This window comes from Pleurodeles waltl, chromosome 4_1 (assembly GCF_031143425.1).
Source record: "Pleurodeles waltl isolate 20211129_DDA chromosome 4_1, aPleWal1.hap1.20221129, whole genome shotgun sequence".
Classification (NCBI taxonomy): domain Eukaryota; kingdom Metazoa; phylum Chordata; class Amphibia; order Caudata; family Salamandridae; genus Pleurodeles; species Pleurodeles waltl.
In genome coordinates, this window is record NC_090442.1 from 875,851,493 (window position 1) to 875,866,020 (window position 14,528).

Here is a 14,528-nt window from a genome sequence, read left to right on the forward strand (position 1 = left end):
CGAGACCCACAAGTCACCCCATTTTGGATTCCCCTAGGTCTCTAGTTTTCAGAAATGCACAGGTTTGGTAGGTTTCCCTAGGTGCCGGCTGAGCTAGAGGCCAAAATCTACAGGTAGGCACTTCGCAAAAAACACCTCTGTTTTCTTCCAAAAATTTGGATGTGTCCACGTTGCGCTTTGGGGCGTTTCCTGTCGCGGGCGCTAGGCCTACCCACACAAGTGAGGTACCATTTTTATCGGTAGACGTATGGGAACGCTGGGTGGAAGGAAATTTGTGGCTCCTCTCAGATTCCAGAACTTTCTGCCACAGAAATGTGAGGAACATGTGTTTTTTTAGCCAAATTTTGAGGTTTGCAAAGGATTCTGGGTAACAGAACCTGGTCCGAGCCCCGCAAGTCACCCCTCCTTGGATTCCCCTAGGTCTCTAGTTTTCAGAAATGCACAGGTTTGGTAGGTTTCCCTAGGTGCCGGCTGAGCTAGAGGCCAAAATCTACAGGTAGGCACTTCGCAAAAAACAGCTCTGTTTTCTTCCAAAAATTTGGATGTGTCCACGTTGCGCTTTGGGGTGTTTCCTGTCGCGGGCGCTAAGCCTACCCACACAAGTGAGGTATCATTTTTATCGGGAGACTTGGGGGAACGCTGGGTGGAAGAAAATGTGTGGCTCCTCTCAGATTCCAGAACTTTCTGTCACAGAAATGTGAGGAACATGTGTTTTTTTAGCCAAATTTTGAGGTTTGCAAAGGATTCTGGGTAACAGAACCTGGTCCGAGCCCCGCAAGTCACCCCTCCTTGGATTCCCCTAGGTCTCTAGTTTTCAGAAATGCACAGGTTTGGTAGGTTTCCCTAGGTGCCGGCTGAGCTAGAGGCCAAAATCTACAGGTAGGCACTTCGCAAAAAACACCTCTGTTTTCTTCCAAAAATTTGGATGTGTCCACGTTGCGCTTTGGGGCGTTTCCTGTCGCGGGCGCCAGGTCTACCCACACAAGTGAGGTATCATTTTTATCGGGAGACTTGGGGGAACGCTGGGTGGCAGGAAATTTGTGGCTCCTCTCAGATTCCAGAACTTTCTGCCACAGAAATGTGAGGAACATGTGTTTTTTTAGCCAAATTTTGAGGTTTGCAAAGGATTCTGGGTAACAGAACCTGGTCCGAGCCCCGCAAGTCACCCCTCCTTGGATTCCCCTAGGTGTCTAGTTTTCAGAAATGTACAGGTTTGGTAGGTTTCCCTAGGTGCCGGCTGAGCTAGAGGCCAAAATCTACAGGTAGGCACTTCGCAAAAAACACCTCTGTTTTCTTCCAAAAATTTGGATGTGTCCACGTTGCGCTTTGGGGCGTTTCCTGTTGCGGGCGCTAGACCTACCCACACAAGTGAGGTATCATTTTTATCGGGAGACTTGGGGGAACGCTGGGTGGCAGGAAATTTGTGGCTCCTCTCAGATTCCAGAACTTTCTGCCACAGAAATGTGAGGAACATGTGTTTTCTTAGCCAAATTTTGAGGTTTGCAAAGGATTCTGGGTAACAGAACCTGGTCCGAGCCCCGCAAGTCACCCCTCCTTGGATTCCCCTAGGTCTCTAGTTTTCAGAAATGCACAGGTTTGGTAGGTTTCCCTAGGTGCTGGCTGAGCTAGAGGCCAAAATCTACAGGTAGGCACTTCGCAAAAAACACCTCTGTTTTCTTCCAAAAATTTGGATGTGTCCACGTTGCGCTTTGGGGCGTTTCCTGTCGCGGGCGCTAGGCCTACCCACACAAGTGAGGTATCATTTTTATCGGTAGACTTATGGGAACGCTGGGTGGAAGGAAATTTGTGGCTCCTCTCAGATTCCAGAACTTTCTGCCACAGAAATGTGAGGAACATGTGTTTTTTTAGCCAAATTTTGAGGTTTGCAAAGGATTCTGGGTAACAGAACCTGGTCCGAGCCCCGCAAGTCACCCCTCCTTGGATTCCCCTAGGTCTCTAGTTTTCAGAAATGCACAGGTTTGGTAGGTTTCCCTAGGTGCCGGCTGAGCTAGAGGCCAAAATCTACAGGTAGGCACTTCGCAAAAAACAGCTCTGTTTTCTTCCAAAAATTTGGATGTGTCCACGTTGCGCTTTGGGGTGCTTCCTGTCGCGGGCGCTAAGCCTACCCACACAAGTGAGGTATCATTTTTATCGGGAGACTTGGGGGAACGCTGGGTGGAAGAAAATGTGTGGCTCCTCTCAGATTCCAGAACTTTCTGTCACAGAAATGTGAGGAACATGTGTTTTTTTAGCCAAATTTTGAGGTTAGCAAAGGATTCTGGGTAACAGAACCTGGTCCGAGCCCCGCAAGTCACCCCTCCTTGGATTCCCCTAGGTCTCTAGTTTTCAGAAATGCACAGGTTTGGTAGGTTTCCCTAGGTGCCGGCTGAGCTAGAGGCCAAAATCTACAGGTAGGCACTTCGCAAAAAACACCTCTGTTTTCTTCCAAAAATGTGGATGTGTCCACGTTGCGCTTTGGGGCGTTTCCTGTCGCGGGCGCCAGGTCTACCCACACAAGTGAGGTATCATTTTTATCGGGAGACTTGGGGGAACGCTGGGTGGCAGGAAATTTGTGGCTCCTCTCAGATTCCACAACTTTCTGCCACAGAAATGTGAGGAACATGTGTTTTCTTAGCCAAATTTTGAGGTTTGCAAAGGATTCTGGGTAACAGAACCTGGTCCGAGCCCCGCAAGTCACCCCTCCTTGGATTCCCCTAGGTCTCTAGTTTTCAGAAATGCACAGGTTTGGTAGGTTTCCCTAGGTGCCGGCTGAGCTAGAGGCCAAAATCTACAGGTAGGCACTTCGCAAAAAACACCTCTGTTTTCTTCCAAAAATTTGGATGTGTCCACGTTGCGCTTTGGGGCGTTTCCTGTTGCGGGCGCTAGGCCTACCCACACAAGTGAGGTATCATTTTTATCGGTAGACTTATGGGAACGCTGGGTGGAAGGAAATTTGTGGCTCCTCTCAGATTCCAGAACTTTCTGCCACAGAAATGTGAGGAACATGTGTTTTTTTAGCCAAATTTTGAGGTTTGCAAATGATTCTGGGTAACAGAACCTGGTCCGAGCCCCGCAAGTCACCCCTCCTTGGATTCCCCTAGGTCTCTAGTTTTCAGAAATGCACAGGTTTGGTAGGTTTCCCTAGGTGCCGGCTGAGCTAGAGGCCAAAATCTACAGGTAGGCACTTAGCAAAAAACACCTCTGTTTTCTTCCAAAAATTTGGATGTGTCCACGTTGCGCTTTGGGGCGTTTCCTGTCGCGGGCGCTAGGCCTACCCACACAAGTGAGGTATCATTTTTATTGGTAGACTTGTGGGAACGCTGGGTGGAAGGAAATTTGTGGCTCCTCTCAGATTCCAGAACTTTCTGCCACAGAAATGTGAGGAACATGTGTTATTTTAGCCAAATTTTGAGGTTTGCAAAGGATTCTGGGTAACAGAACCTGGTCCGAGACCCACAAGTCACCCCATTTTGGATTCCCCTAGGTCTCTAGTTTTCAGAAATGCACAGGTTTGGTAGGTTTCCCTAGGTGCCGGCTGAGCTAGAGGCCAAAATCTACAGGTAGGCACTTCGCAAAAAACACCTCTGTTTTCTTCCAAAAATTTGGATGTGTCCACGTTGCGCTTTGGGGCGTTTCCTGTCGCGGGCGCTAGGCCTACCCACACAAGTGAGGTACCATTTTTATCGGTAGACGTATGGGAACGCTGGGTGGAAGGAAATTTGTGGCTCCTCTCAGATTCCAGAACTTTCTGCCACAGAAATGTGAGGAACATGTGTTTTTTTAGCCAAATTTTGAGGTTTGCAAAGGATTCTGGGTAACAGAACCTGGTCCGAGCCCCGCAAGTCACCCCTCCTTGGATTCCCCTAGGTCTCTAGTTTTCAGAAATGCACAGGTTTGGTAGGTTTCCCTAGGTGCCGGCTGAGCTAGAGGCCAAAATCTACAGGTAGGCACTTCGCAAAAAACAGCTCTGTTTTCTTCCAAAAATTTGGATGTGTCCACGTTGCGCTTTGGGGTGTTTCCTGTCGCGGGCGCTAAGCCTACCCACACAAGTGAGGTATCATTTTTATCGGGAGACTTGGGGGAACGCTGGGTGGAAGAAAATGTGTGGCTCCTCTCAGATTCCAGAACTTTCTGTCACAGAAATGTGAGGAACATGTGTTTTTTTAGCCAAATTTTGAGGTTTGCAAAGGATTCTGGGTAACAGAACCTGGTCCGAGCCCCGCAAGTCACCCCTCCTTGGATTCCCCTAGGTCTCTAGTTTTCAGAAATGCACAGGTTTGGTAGGTTTCCCTAGGTGCCGGCTGAGCTAGAGGCCAAAATCTACAGGTAGGCACTTCGCAAAAAACACCTCTGTTTTCTTCCAAAAATTTGGATGTGTCCACGTTGCGCTTTGGGGCGTTTCCTGTCGCGGGCGCCAGGTCTACCCACACAAGTGAGGTATCATTTTTATCGGGAGACTTGGGGGAACGCTGGGTGGCAGGAAATTTGTGGCTCCTCTCAGATTCCACAACTTTCTGCCACAGAAATGTGAGGAACATGTGTTTTCTTAGCCAAATTTTGAGGTTTGCAAAGGATTCTGGGTAACAGAACCTGGTCCGAGCCCCGCAAGTCACCCCTCCTTGGATTCCCCTAGGTCTCTAGTTTTCAGAAATGCACAGGTTTGGTAGGTTTCCCTAGGTGCCGGCTGAGCTAGAGGCCAAAATCTACAGGTAGGCACATCGCAAAAAACACCTCTGTTTTCTTCCAAAAATTTGGATGTGTCCACGTTGCGCTTTGGGGCGTTTCCTGTCGCGGGCGCTAGGCCTACCCACACAAGTGAGGTATCATTTTTATCGGTAGACTTATGGGAACGCTGGGTGGAAGGAAATTTGTGGCTCCTCTCAGATTCCAGAACTTTCTGCCACAGAAATGTGAGGAACATGTGTTTTTTTAGCCAAATTTTGAGGTTTGCAAAGGATTCTGGGTAACAGAACCTGGTCCGAGCCCCGCAAGTCACCCCTCCTTGGATTCCCCTAGGTCTCTAGTTTTCAGAAATGCACAGGTTTGGTAGGTTTCCCTAGGTGCCGGCTGAGCTAGAGGCCAAAATCTACAGGTAGGCACTTAGCAAAAAACACCTCTGTTTTCTTCCAAAAATTTGGATGTGTCCACGTTGCGCTTTGGGGCGTTTCCTGTCGCGGGCGCTAGGCCTACCCACACAAGTGAGGTATCATTTTTATTGGTAGACTTGTGGGAACGCTGGGTGGAAGGAAATTTGTGGCTCCTCTCAGATTCCAGAACTTTCTGCCACAGAAATGTGAGGAACATGTGTTTTTTTAGCCAAATTTTGAGGTTTGCAAAGGATTCTGGGTAACAGAACCTGGTCCGAGACCCACAAGTCACCCCATCTTGGATTCCCCTAGGTCTCTAGTTTTCAGAAATTCACAGGTTTGGTAGGTTTCCCTAGGTGCCGGCTGAGCTAGAGGCCAAAATCTACAGGTAGGCACTTCGCAAAAAACACCTCTGTTTTCTTCCAAAAATTTGGATGTGTCCACGTTGCGCTTTGGGGCGTTTCCTGTCACGGGCGCTAGGCCTTCCCACACAAGTGAGGTATCATTTTTATCGGGAGACTTGGGGGAACGCTGGGTGGTAGGAAATTTGTGGCTCCTCTCAGATTCCAGAACTTTCTGCCACAGAAATGTGAGGAACATGTGTTTTCTTAGCCAAATTTTGAGGTTTGCAAAGGATTCTGGGTAACAGAACCTGGTCCGAGCCCCGCAAGTCACCCCTCCTTGGATTCCCGTAGGTCTCTAGTTTTCAGAAATGCACAGGTTTAGTAGGTTTCCCTAGGTGCCGGCTGAGCTAGAGGCCAAAATCTACAGGTAGGCACTTCGCAAAAAACACCTCTGTTTTCTTCCAAAAATTTGGATGTGTCCACGTTGCTCTTTGGGGTGTTTCCTGTCGCGGGCGCTGGGCCTACCCACACAAGTGAGGTATCATTTTTATCGGGAGACTTGGGGGAATGCTGGATGGCAGGAAATATGTGGCTCCTCTCAGATTCCAGAACTTTCTGCCACAGAAATGTGAGGAACATGTGTTTTCTTAGCCAAATTTTGAGGTTTGCAAAGGATTCTGGGTAACAGAACCTGGTCCGAGCCCCGCAAGTCACCCCTCCTTGAATTCCCCTAGGTGTCTAGTTTTCAGAAATGTACAGGTTTGGTAGGTTTCCCTAGGTGCCGGCTGAGCTAGAGGCCAAAATCTACAGGTAGGCACTTCGCAAAAAATACCTCTGTTTTCTTCCAAAAATTTGGATGTGTCCACGTTGCGCTTTGGGGCGTTTCCTGTCACGGGCCCTAAGCCTACCCACACAAGTGAGGCATCATTTTTATCGGGAGACTTGGGGGAACGCTGGGTGAAAGAAAATTTGTGGCTCCTCTCAGATTCCAGAACTTTCTGCCACAGAAATGTGAGGAACATGTGTTTTTTTAGTCAAATTTTGAGGTTTGCAAAGGATTCTGGGTAACAGAACCTGGTCCGAGCCCCGCAAGTCACCCCTCCTTGGACTCCCCTGGGTCTCTAGTTTTCAGAAATGCACAGGTTTGGTAGGTTTCCCTAGGTGCCGGCTGAGCTAGAGGCCAAAATCTACAGGTAGGCACTTCACAAAAAACACCTCTGTTTTCTTCCAAAAATGTAGATGTGTCCACGTTGCGCTTTGGGGCGTTTCCTGTCGCGGGCGCCAGGTCTACCCACACAAGTGAGGTATCATTTTTATCGGGAGACTTGGGGGAACGCAGGGTGGCAAGAAATATGTGGCTCCTCTCAGATTCCAGAACTTTCTGCCACAGAAATGTGAGGAACATGTGTTTTTTTAGCCAAATTTTGAGGTTTGCAAAGGATTCTGGGTAACAGAACCTGGTCCGAGCCCCGCAAGTCACCCCTCCTTGGATTCCCCTAGGTCTCTAGTTTTCAGAAATGCACAGGTTTGGTAGGTTTCCCTAGGTGCCGGCTGAGCTAGAGGCCAAAATCTACAGGTAGGCACTTCGCAAAAAACACCTCTGTTTTCTTCCAAAAATTTGGATGTGTCCACGTTGCGCTTTGGGGCGTTTCCTGTCGCGGGCGCCAGGTCTACCCACACAAGTGAGGTATCATTTTTATCGGGAGACTTGGGGGAACGCTGGGTGGCAGGAAATTTGTGGCTCCTCTCAGATTCCACAACTTTCTGCCACAGAAATGTGAGGAACATGTGTTTTCTTAGCCAAATTTTGAGGTTTGCAAAGGATTCTGGGTAACAGAACCTGGTCCGAGCCCCGCAAGTCACCCCTCCTTGGATTCCCCTAGGTCTCTAGTTTTCAGAAATGCACAGGTTTGGTAGGTTTCCCTAGGTGCCGGCTGAGCTAGAGGCCAAAATCTACAGGTAGGCACTTCGCAAAAAACACCTCTGTTTTCTTCCAAAAATTTGGATGTGTCCACGTTGCGCTTTGGGGCGTTTCCTGTCGCGGGCGCTAGGCCTACCCACACAAGTGAGGTATCATTTTTATCGGTAGACTTATGGGAACGCTGGGTGGAAGGAAATTTGTGGCTCCTCTCAGATTCCAGAACTTTCTGCCACAGAAATGTGAGGAACATGTGTTTTTTTAGCAAAATTTTGAGGTTTGCAAAGGATTCTGGGTAACAGAACCTGGTCCGAGCCCCGCAAGTCACCCCTCCTTGGATTCCCCTAGGTCTCTAGTTTTCAGAAATGCACAGGTTTGGTAGGTTTCCCTAGGTGCCGGCTGAGCTAGAGGCCAAAATCTACAGGTAGGCACTTCGCAAAAAACACCTCTGTTTTCTTCCAAAAATTTGGATGTGTCCACGTTGCGCTTTGGGGCGTTTCCTGTCGCGGGCGCTAGGCCTACCCACACAAGTGAGGTATCATTTTTATTGGTAGACTTGTGGGAACGCTGGGTGGAAGGAAATTTGTGGCTCCTCTCAGATTCCAGAACTTTCTGCCACAGAAATGTGAGGAACATGTGTTTTTTTAGCCAAATTTTGAGGTTTGCAAAGGATTCTGGGTAACAGAACCTGGTCCGAGACCCACAAGTCACCCCATCTTGGATTCCCCTAGGTCTCTAGTTTTCAGAAATTCACAGGTTTAGTAGGTTTCCCTAGGTGCCGGCTGAGCTAGAGGCCAAAATCTACAGGTAGGCACTTCGCAAAAAACACCTCTGTTTTCTTCCAAAAATTTGGATGTGTCCACGTTGCGCTTTGGGGCGTTTCCTGTCGCGGGCGCTGGGCCTACCCACACAAGTGAGGTATCATTTTTATCGGGAGACTTGGGGGAATGCTGGGTGGCAGGAAATATGTGGCTCCTCTCAGATTCCAGAACTTTCTGCCACAGAAATGTGAGGAACATGTGTTTTCTAAGCCAAATTTTGAGGTTTGCAAAGGATTCTGGGTAACAGAACCTGGTCCGAGCCCCGCAAGTCACCCCTCCTTGAATTCCCCTAGGTGTCTAGTTTTCAGAAATGTACAGGTTTGGTAGGTTTCCCTAGGTGCCGGCTGAGCTAGAGGCCAAAATCTACAGGTAGGCACTTCGCAAAAAATACCTCTGTTTTCTTCCAAAAATTTGGATGTGTCCACGTTGCGCTTTGGGGCGTTTCCTGTCGCGGGCTCTAGGCCTACCCACACAAGTGAGGTATCATTTTTATCGGGAGACTTGGGGGAACGCTGGGTGGCAGGAAATTTGTGGCTCCTCTCAGATTCCAGAACTTTCTGCCACAGAAATGTGAGGAACATGTGTTTTCTTAGCCAAATTTTGAGGTTTGCAAAGGATTCTGGGTAACAGAACCTGGTCCGAGCCCCGCAAGTCACCCCTCCTTGGATTCCCCTACGTCTCTAGTTTTCAGAAATGCACAGGTGTGGTAGGTTTCCCTAGGTGCCGGCTGAGCTAGAGGCCAAAATCTACAGGTAGGCACTTGGCAAAAAACACCTCTGTTTTCTTCCAAAAATTTGGATGTGTCCACGTTGCGCTTTTGGGCGTTTCCTGTCGCGGGCGCTAGGCCTGCCCACACAAGTGAGGTATCATTTTTATCGGTAGACTTATGGGAACGCTGGGTGGAAGGAAATTTGTGGCTCCTCTCAGATTCCAGAACTTTCTGCCACAGAAATGTGAGGAACATGTGTTTTTTTAGCCAAATTTTGAGGTTTGCAAAGGATTCTGGGTAACAGAACCTGGTCTGAGCCCCGCAAGTCACCCCTCCTTGGATTCCCGTAGGTCTCTAGTTTTCAGAAATGCACAGGTTTGGTAGGTTTCCCTAGGTGCCGGCTGAGCTAGAGGCCAAAATCTACAGGTAGGCACTTCGCAAAAAACACCTCTGTTTTCTTCCAAAAATTTGGATGTGTCCACGTTGCGCTTTGGGGCGTTTCCTGTCATGGGCCCTAAGCCTACCCACACAAGTGAGGCATCATTTTTATCAGGAGACTTGGGGGAACGCTGGGTGGAAGGAAATTTGTGGCTCCTCTCAGATTCCAGAACTTTCTGCCACAGAAATGTGAGGAACATGTGTTTTTTTAGTCAAATTTTGAGGTTTGCAAAGGATTCTGGGTAACAGAACCTGGTCCGAGCCCCGCAAGTCACCCCTCCTTGGATTCCCCTGGGTCTCTAGTTTTCAGAAATGCACAGGTTTGGTAGGTTTCCCTAGGTCCCGGCTGAGCTAGAGGCCAAAATCTACAGGTAGGCACTTCGCAAAAAACACCTCTGTTTTCTTCCAAAAATTTGGATGTGTCCACGTTGCGCTTTGGGGCATTTCCTGTCACGGGCGCTAAGCCTACCCACACAAGTGAGGTATCATTTTTATCGGGAGACTTGGGGGAACGCTGGGTGGAAGAAAATTTGTGGCTCCTCTCAGATTCCAGAACTTTCTGCCACAGAAATGTGAGGAACATGTGTTTTTTTAGCCAAATTTTGAGGTTTGCAAAGGATTCTGGGTAACAGAACCTGGTCCGAGCCCCGCAAGTCACCCCTCCTTGGATTCCCCTAGGTCTCTAGTTTTCAGAAATGCACAGGTTTGGTAGGTTTCCCTAGGTGCCGGCTCAGCTAGAGGCCAAAATCTACAGGTAGGCACTTCGCAAAAAACAGCTCTGTTTTCTTCCAAAAATTTGGATGTGTCCACGTTGCGCTTTGGGGCGTTTCCTGTCGCGGGCGCTACGCCTACCCACACAAGTGAGGTATCATTTTTATCGGGAGACTTGGGGGAACGCTGGGTGGAAGAAAATTTGTGGCTCCTCTCAGATTCCAGAACTTTCTGCCACAGAAATGTGAGGAACATGTGTTTTTTTAGCCAAATTTTGAGGTTTGCAAAGGATTCTGGGTAACAGAACCTGGTCCGAGCCCCGCAAGTCACCCCTCCTTGGATTCCCCTAGGTCTCTAGTTTTCAGAAATGCACAGGTGTGGTAGGTTTCCCTAGGTGCCGGCTGAGCTAGAGGCCAAAATCTACAGGTAGGCACTTCGCAAAAAACACCTCAGTTTTCTTCCAAATATTTGGATGTGTCCACGTTGCGCTTTGGGGAGTTTCCTGTCGCGGGCGCTAGGCCTACCCACACAAGTGAGGTATCATTTTTATTGGGAGACTTGGGGGAACGCTGGGTAGAAGAAAATTTGTGGCTCCTCTCAGATTCCAGAACTTTCTGCCACAGAAATGTGAGGAACATGTGTTTTTTTAGCCAAATTTTGAGGTTTGCAAAGGATTCTGGGTAACAGAACCTGGTCCGAGCCCCGCAAGTCACCCCTCCTTGGATTCCCCTAGGTCTCTAGTTTTCAGAAATGCACAGGTTTGGTAGGTTTCCCTAGGTGCCGGCTGAGCTAGAGGCCAAAATCTACAGGTAGGCACTTCGCAAAAAACACCTCTGTTTTCTTCCAAAAATTTGGATGTGTCCACGTTGCGCTTTGGGGCGTTTCCTGTTACGGGCGCTAGGCCTACCCACACAAGTGAGGTATCATTTTTATCGGTAGACTTATGGGAACGCTGGGTGGAAGGAAATTTGTGTCTCCTCTTAGATTCCAGAACTTTCTGCCACAGAAATGTGAGGAACATGTGTTTTTTTAGCCAAATTTTGAGGTTTGCAAAGGATTCTGGGTAACAGAACCTGGTCCGAGCCCCGCAAGTCACCCCTCCTTGGATTCCCATAGGTCTCTAGTTTTCAGAAATGCACAGGTTTGGTAGGTTTCCCTAGGTGCCGGCTGAGCTAGAGGCCAAAATCTACAGGTAGGCACTTCGCAAAAAACATCTCTGTTTTCTTCCAAAAATTTGGATGTGTCCACGTTGCGCTTTGGGGCGTTTCCTGTCACGGGCGCTAAGCCTACCCACACAAGTGAGGTATCCTTTTTATCGGGAGACTTGGGAGAACGCTGGGTGGAAGAAAATTTGTGGCTCCTCTCAGATTCCAGAACTTTCTGCCACAGAAATGTGAGGAACATGTGTTTTTTTAGCCAAATTTTGAGGTTTGCAAAGGATTCTGGGTAACAGAACCTGGTCCGAGCCCTGCAAGTCACCCCTCCTTGGATTCCCCTAGGTCTCTAGTTTTCAGAAATGCACAGGTTTGGTAGGTTTCCCAAGGTGCCGGCTGAGCTAGAGGCCAAAATCTACAGGTAGGCACTTCGCAATAAACACCTCTGTTTTCTTCAAAAAATTTGGATGTGTCCACGTTGCGCTTTGGGGCGTTTCCTGTCGCGGGCGCCAGGTCTACCCACACAAGTGAGGTATCATTTTTATCGGGAGACTTGGGGGAACGCTGGGTGGCAGGAAATATGTGGCTCCTCTCAGATTCCAGAACTTTCTGCCACAGAAATGTGAGGAACATGTGTTTTTTTAGCCAAATTTTGAGGTTTGCAAAGGATTCTGGGTAACAGAACCTGGTCCGAGCCCCGCAAGTCACCCCTCCTTGGATTCCCCTATGTGTCTAGTTTTCAGAAATGTACAGGTTTGATAGGTTTCCCTAGGTGCCGGCTGAGCTAGAGGCCAAAATCTACAGGTAGGCACTTCGCAAAAAACACCTCTGTTTTCTTCCAAAAATTTGGATGTGTCCACGTTGCGCTTTGGGGCGTTTCCTGTCGCGGGCGCTAGGCCTACCCACACAAGTGAGGTATCATTTTTATCGGGAGACTTGGGGGAACGCTGGGTGGCAGGAAATTTGTGGCTCCTCTCAGATTCCAGAACTTTCTGCCACAGAAATTTGAGGAACATGTGTTTTCTTAGCAAAATTTTGAGGTTTGCAAAGGATTCTGGGTAACAGAACCTGGTCCGAGCCCCGCAAGTCACCCCTCCTTGGATTCCCCTATGTGTCTCTAGTTTTCAGAAATGCACAGGTGTGGTAGGTTTCCCTAGGTGCCGGCTGAGCTAGAGGCCAAAATCTACAGGTAGGCACTTCGCAAAAAACACCTCAGTTTTCTTCCAAAAATGTGGATGTGTCCACGTTCCGCTTTGGGGCGTTTCCTGTCGCGGGCGCTAGGCCTACCCACACAAGTGAGTTATCATTTTTATCGGGAGACTTGGGGGAACGCTGGGTGGAAGAAAATTTGTGGCTCCTCTCAGATGCCAGAACTTTCTGCCACAGAAATGTGAGGAACATGTTTTTTTTTAGCCAAATTTTGAGGTTTGCAAAGGATTCTGGGTAACAGAACCTGGTCCGAGCCCCGCAAGTCACCCCTCCTTGGATTCCCCTAGGTCTCTAGTTTTCAGAAATGCACAGGTTTGGAAGGTTTCCCTAGGTGCCGGCTGAGCTAGAGGCCAAAATCTACAGGTAGGCACTTCGCAAAAAACACCTCAGTTTTCTTCCAAAAATTTGGATGTGTCCACGTTGCGCTTTGGGGCGTTTCCTGTCGCGGGCGCTAGGCCTACCCACACAAGTGAGGTACCATTTTTATCGGTAGACGTATGGGAACGCTGGGTGGAAGGAAATTTGTGGCTCCTCTCAGATTCCAGAACTTTCTGCCACAGAAATGTGAGGAACATGTGTTTTTTTAGCCAAATTTTGAGGTTTGCAAAGGATTCTGGGTAACAGAACCTGGTCCGAGCCCCGCAAGTCACCCCTCCTTGGATTCCCGTAGGTCTCTAGTTTTCAGAAATGCACAGGTTTGGTAGGTTTCCCTAGGTGCCGGCTGAGCTAGAGGCCAAAATCTACAGGTAGGCACTTCGCAAAAAACACCTCTGTTTTCTTCCAATAATTTGGATGTGTCCACGTTGCGCTTTGGGGCGTTTCCTGTCACGGGCGCTAAGCCTACCCACACAAGTGAGGTATCATTTTTATCGGGAGACTTGGGGGAACGCTGGGTGGAAGAGAATTTGTGGCTCCTCTCAGATTCCAGAACTTTCTGCCACAGAAATGTGAGGATCATGTGTTTTTTTAGCCAAATTTTGAGGTTTGCAAAGGATTCTGGGTAACAGAACCTGGTCCGAGCCCCGCAAGTCACCCCTCCTTGGATTCCCCTAGGTCTCCAGTTTTCAGAAATGCACAGGTTTGGTAGGTTTCCCTAGGTGCCGGCTGAGCTAGAGGCCAAAATCTACAGGTAGGCACTTCGCAAAAAACACCTCTGTTTTCTTCCAAAAATTTGGATGTGTCCACGTTGCGCTTTGGGGCGTTTCCTGTCGCAGGCGCCAGGTCTACCCACACAAGTGAGGTATCATTTTTATCGGGAGACTTGGGAGAATGCTGGGTGGCAAGAAATATGTGGCTCCTCTCAGATTCCAGAACTTTCTGCCACAGAAATGTGAGGAACATGTGTTTTTTTAGCCAAATTTTGAAGTTTGCAAAGGATTCTGGGTAACAGAACCTGGTCCGAGCCCCGCAAGTCACCCCTCCTTGGATTCCCCTAGTTGTCTAGTTTTCAGAAATGTAAAGGTTTGGTAGGTTTCCCTAGGTGCCGGCTGAGCTAGAGGCCAAAATCTACAGGTAGGCACTTCGCAAAAAACACCTCTGTTTTCTTCCAAAAATGTGGATGTGTCCACGTTGCGCTTTGGGGCGTTTCCTGTCGCGGGCGCTAGGCCTTCCCACACAAGTGAGGTATCATTTTTATCGGGAGACTTGGGGGAACGCTGGGTGGCAGGAAATTTGTGGCTCCTCTCAGATTCCAGAACTTTCTGCCACAGAAATGTGAGGAACATGTGTTTTCTTAGCCACATTTTGAGGTTTGCAAAGGATTCTGGGTAACAGAACCTGGTCCGAGCCCCGCAAGTCACCCCTCCTTGGATTCCCCTAGGTCTCTAGTTTTCAGAAATGCACAGGTGTGGTAGGTTTCCCTAGGTGCCGGCTGAGCTAGAGGCCAAAATCTACAGGTAGGCACTTCGCAAAAAACACCTCTGTTTTCTTCCAAAAATTTGGATGTGTCCACGTTGCGCTTTGGTGCGTTTCCTGTCGCGGGCGCTAGGCCTACCCACACAAGTTAGGTACCATTTTTATCGGTAGACGTATGGGAACGCTGGGTGGAAGGAAATTTGTGGCTCCTCTCAGATTCCAGAACTTTCTGCCACAGAAATGTGAGGAACATGTGTTTTTTTAGCCAAATTTTGAGGTTTGC